We start from the raw sequence: 6,041 nt of genomic DNA, 5'->3' as shown, positions 1-6,041 counted from the left end.
ACGACGCTATTTTGCAGTTATCCCCACATCCTGGCTTTGGACACCTCTTTGCAATACAGAATCATGATACCATGCTGGGAATTTTGTGGAATAAGGGAAATTGAGGGAGGGAGTCAGGCTGGTCAAGAGGGAGGCATGCCATGCAGTAAGTACTGACTCTCACTGGATACACTGGACTCCGATATAATCCACCTACAAAAGTCCAGAGTCCTCAAGCATATAGAAAAATATTTTAATCTTAGTTGCATTATGATAAATCCAGAATAAATGGTGTGACTCCCAGATGCATCCTGTGCCTGTAGCTTCCAATGTATTATTCATGCATAATGCAGGAAACAATGCAAAATTAGTCTTCCCATTTAAAAATAATATATGAAGACCTCATGAGTAAAACCAAGCTGTATAAAACATGTTTACATAAAATATCAATGAATTAGAATACAAATATGGGGTTTTATTTACCTCAGTGAAATGTAATTATTATAGGGCACTTTGACTTAGCATTAATTCCACTATACAAAAGGTGCTGCCGGTATCATCACCATTCATATCAGCTTTACAGTTAGTCTTAGAATGCAAATTAATTTACTCTGGAAACTCTGGATTAGAAAAAAAATCTGAAGGGCACCTTTTTCTAAAAAAGCCAACAACTATACTTTAAATAATAAGCAGTTGGCTTTCAATTCTGTTTTAATAATGTAAAGGTACACATTTGTTTTTACAAAGACCAGCACTCACTGGACCTGTTCAAGTCTCTGTAAAAGAATTAACATATATAAAAACTTAATAATTACCTATTGGATCAGACCAATGGTCCACCTAACCCAGGATTATGTCTCCAACAGCAGTAAAACCGGATGGTATAGAGCGAGAACACTGAACTGGATATCCCTAGAGTGATCTAACCCCTCTTCAACATTCTCCATGGCATCCATCATTATTGATTTAGAGATGCCAAAATAAACATCTTCAACCATTCTGTTTAATAGCCATGAATAGACCTACCATCCATGAATTTATCTAGTCGCTTTTTAACCTGGATATGTTATCTGTCTCGGCCACCTTCTGTGGCAATGATTTCCATGTTAACTACACATTGCATTAAATAATATTTTTCCTTGTTATTTTTAAACCTGTCACCTACTAATTTTAGTAGGTGCCCCCTAGTTCTAATATTCTGAAACTAGTGAGCAGCAATTCTCTCTTCACTTTGTCCACACACCCCTATGATTTTATAGACCTCTATCATATTCCTCCTCAGCAATCTCCTTCCAAACTGAAGAGTCCTAGTCTTTTTAGTCTCTCTTGGCTGCATCTACATGAGACATCCTTTTTGAGATGTGGGGACCAGAAGTGCACACAGTATTCAAGATGTGGGTGTACCATGCATTTGTATAGAGGTGTGATGGTATTCTCCATTTTAATTCCATTCTTAATGATACCCCACATTTTATTGGCTTTTTAGGTCACTGCCACACACTGAGATAATATTTTTAGAGAGCTACATACAATGAGTCCCAGGTCTTACTCCTGAGTCATAAATGCTAGTTCAGAATCCAGCTTTGTGTATGTATAGTTAAGGTAATTTTTCCCCAGGTGCACTACCTTACACTTGTCAACAATGAAGTCATCTGCAATTTTTTTTACCCGCTCACTTAGCCTGGTGAGATTTTTCTGAGGATTCTCTCCATCAGCTTGGGACGTTTGCTGCCTTTTGCAGCCTCTTGTTCTCTGTCCCTAACCCTGGCATTTTTTTCATTTCTTTAGAATATGTTGTGTTCAGTCATTTCATGATGTAATGAAAGATATCTCTCAACATCTGTCTTCCCTTCTTTTTTATGCTCAAGTGTTTTAATCAGTCCTGATGTGCTGATCAGAGATGTAAGAACTCATCTGGATAAAATAGAACAATTACCAAGAACTTAAATTGATCTGTACCTGTATCCATTTTAAAATGTTGTCTTTTTTTTTTTTTTTTGGTCTGGGATTAAAAACAGAAATACTGAGCTACCACTTCTAGGATATTTCTGTACATTTCAAGCTCAATTTTAAAATAAAAGCCCATTTACAGATACCCTTTGATAAACATCTGAACTCCAATGTATTTATTTAAACTCATCCTCAACATCACCTAGGGTTTACCTACCATGATTAATATAATCTGTTTAAGTTTGAGGGGAAAGGGTTATCAATGGTAAGGGAATCTCAGTAATTACTGGAGTAAAACTAAAAACAGTCTCTCCAACCATTTGCATCGCACTAGCAAACAGTAGAAATCCTGCACATCTCAGCTAGGGGGAAATGTTTTGTTCTAGGGGAAAAAAGATATAAACACAAAAACAAGAAGTCAAGGCAATAACTTTATAAAAGAGCAAGTATTGTGCTAAGTGGTATTAGTAAGGAACAAACTGTAAAGGGAAGAATTATAGCACAGTTTATCTGTGGCATAGCAGCTGTATTGCTGAATACACCATATGATACCTGTCATTCTTAGATTTAAAGACACTTAAAGTCAGATACATTTTGGTCTTATAAATACAGTTGGATGAAAATCAGAGAGGGGAATGAGGGGCTAAAGGATAAATCCTTACTACAACACATTGTAAGCAATTGAATCTATCTGGCTCATATAATCAGCAATGCTTAACAGGGAAGTGAAATCCAAGTGTGAGTACCATGAGTTATTTCTCTGAACATGTAAGTTACCATATAAATCACATGGGCATGATTTAAGGCAAGAGAGTAATTGTTAGGAAATTGGATCCATATGGTTCAGTCCTCAAGGTTTATGGATATTATGTTTTGATTTGCCAGATAAGGCATGGTTAATGTTACTACAAAGCTACTCCCTAGCAGCCAACACAGTAAATTTAGAAAATTTGGCTATAGTTTTAATCTGTTACAAAACAAAACAAAACAAAAAAGTCTATTATGGAGAGAACGGCAAAAATTGCTTTCTAGAAACAAAAAAAAAAAAGAAAAAGAAAAAAAAAAAGAAGCTAGTTTTGCCCTTTTCAAACCTATTCAAAGAAATGCTTTTAAACATGTTGCAAAGGGATACAGATTTTGGATTTTTTGTATTGGCAATGGAAATACCCAACAGCTATTAAGGGCTAGATCTCTAAAATGCTCAGCACCCAAAACTGGTTCCAGATTTTCAGCTAAACTGATATTTGGGTACCTAAATGGGAGGTGAGTTTTTTGAAAAATCCACCTGTTTACTAGCATTGACCTTTTTTGACTATGTGGTTTTAGATGAATATTCTAACAATAGACCATATTTTCAGTACTGTATGAAAGATCAAGTACAGTATAAAGCAGCGCATTATATGGGGTAGAATTACAGTACAGTTAAGCCACATTTTGAGGACATACTTAACTAGAAATTAAAAAAAATATATTACCTGATTTGCTAGATTTCAAAAAGAATCTCAGAGATGTTATGTTATTGCTATTTTTAATTGTTTTCTGTGTCTTAAAATTAGCCTCTTCCAATTCTATGTTGATCTTCAGGACCATGAAGATCCTACTTCATGGTCAATGCTTCTGGAAAATTCAGTATGGATATGGGGCATGGATACATGCTAAAAAAAAAGGCAATAGCATACTGTATTGCATTGCCAGTAGTGTCACTTGAAAATCAAGGAAAGTGATTCTGCTACTGTATTCATTACTAGTAAGGTATCACTTGGATGGGTTCCATGCTTCAAGAAAAATATGGACAGATTAGAAAGACTACAACAAAGAGTAACAAGAATGAATAGAAGCCTGGAAAACATGACTTATGAGGTGAGGCTGAAAAAAAGTAGGGTTATTTAGTTTGGAGAAGAAAAGACCCAGGGAGGATTTGATATCAGTCTTTCAATACTTAGAGGATGATTAGCCATAGTGTTGTCCCCAAAGGACAGTGAGTTTGTGCCCGGTGCGCTTGTGCCAATAAACACACAGGGGTGAAGGATCCAACTTAATCTTTATTTCTGCGCAGAAAGTGGTGCTTGGCAATCGTTCGCAAAGCAAGCACCCACACCCCAGTGGGCGTCTGTCTTATATAGCTACATAACAGGTTAAATTTGCTGATGTGATGACATGTATAGCAGCCCAGCAAGTAACCCCCCCTCCAGCTCCAGAACTTTGTTGATACAGTTTTCCTTCTAGTGAGGCCAGCAATCAGCAACTATGCAACAAGCGATCTCTCCCAGCCTAAACAACCTACTCTATGCCCTTGGTTAGATAAAATACTTTTTCAAAACATACAAAGCTGTTCCCTGGTTAAAATGCAGTGAAAGTCCAGGGGTGCTTCATCAATAGGAAACAGCTGGTAAAAATGGCCTCAAAGGAAATTTAGATTGGTTATCAGGAAGAAATTTTCTGGACTTGAAGATGTTCACAGATTGATAGAAATTTAGGACTAGAAGGGACCTCATGAGATCATTGGGTCCAGCCCCTGCAACATTCAAAGAGGTTACATAGAAAAGTTGTACTTCATCCCTGGACATTTCAATAGCAGGTTAGACAAACACTTGACAGAGATGATTTATTCACAAATGGCCCTGCTTTGAACAGGGGGCTGGGCTTGACTAGATGATCTCATGATGTCCCTTCCAAACATATGATCCTATGATCAAAGTGCAGATTGCAACTAACTATGGTTTATCCAGCTACATGTTTGCATAATTTTTTATCTGCTGTGATAAGTGCACCATTTGTGGAAAATTATTGCCCTCCAGAAATGAGTGGTTACCTTATTCCTACAATGGCGGCATTTAAATGCCCAGAGATGTTAATAGAATTGCCCCTATCTCAGAGTTAGTTTCAAGCTGTGCTTTGGTATGCCACTAGGTAAAATAGAGTTCTACCCATAGGCCAGCCATTGGGAAATGATGAAGAGAAGGATGTGTCAGAAGTCATCCCTGATTTAGGCACATTTGTAAAATTGGAACTTAACACCCAAAACTTCTCCCCATACTTAGTGTCTAAGGGCATTTATACATGTGTTCTTGGGCAGTGGGGGAGGGAGGGAGTATGGTAATTACCACACTCCTGCAGACTTGATTAATTGTGTCTGCTCCAGTGTGCTGTAATAACAGTGCATTGGAGCAGCCTCACTGCACATGTATAGGCACCCTAAGTCATTGAGTTTAAACAACTGGATCATGTTTTTATTTCTAGATACAGTGGCCAGAATAAGAGGTGCTGATTAGAGCTGTGCAAAGGTTTAGGTGCTGACTCAATTCGGAGGAGATTTGGCCCGATTCGGTGGCTGAATCTCCAAATCCGAATCGAATTGGTGGACCAATAAAAAGGTCCAATTCAAAGGTCTCCAAATCTTTGGAGAAGATTTGGAGAGCTTTGATGATTTGGGAAGACCCTGGTGGCTGCAGCAGGGAGCTGCAGCTGGACTCGGAGCTGGTAAGTAGGGGGCACAGGAGTAGGGGCTGGAGGATGGGGAAGGGGACCATAGGGGACCCCTGCCCGGCCCCATCCCCTACCTGCTCCCCCCATCTCCCTAACCCCTGCCTGCTCCCCCAGCTCCCTCCATGGCTGCCCCACCTGCCTCAGATCCTGATGCTATAAAAAAATCCCCCACTCATGGGATGCTGCCAGGTGGGGGGATCTCTAATGCCCCCTCACTGCCCCACACTGCATGGGGGGCTCTGCATGCTGCCCCCTAATCCCTGACCCTTCTTCCAGACTCCCCATGGCTGCCCTGGCCATCTCAGCTCTGGCCCTTATAGAAAAAAACATGAAAAAACCCCCAGGACTCAGCAGATCCTGTAGCAGCCTTGGGGCTTCAGGGGGCTCATGAAAGAGACCCACATGTGGCATGGGGAAGTGGGGGGGCAGCAAGGATTGCCCCCCCCCACCAGGCAGGAACCTGTGATTCAGGGGTTTTGGGGTTTTCTTTGTTAAAGGGCCAGAACTCCAGGGGGAAGGGCAGCCATGGGGGGGCTGGGAAAGTGGGGGAGGTTGGGGGACTCATGCAGAGCCCCCCACACAGGGTGGGGCAGTGGAGGGCAGCAGGAAGTTCCCCCCGCCCGGCA

The sequence above is a fragment of the Alligator sinensis genome, unplaced genomic scaffold (assembly GCF_000455745.1).
Source record: "Alligator sinensis unplaced genomic scaffold, ASM45574v1 scaffold241_1, whole genome shotgun sequence".
Lineage (NCBI taxonomy): Eukaryota > Metazoa > Chordata > Crocodylia > Alligatoridae > Alligator > Alligator sinensis.
Note: the sequence above shows the minus strand (reverse complement) of the source record.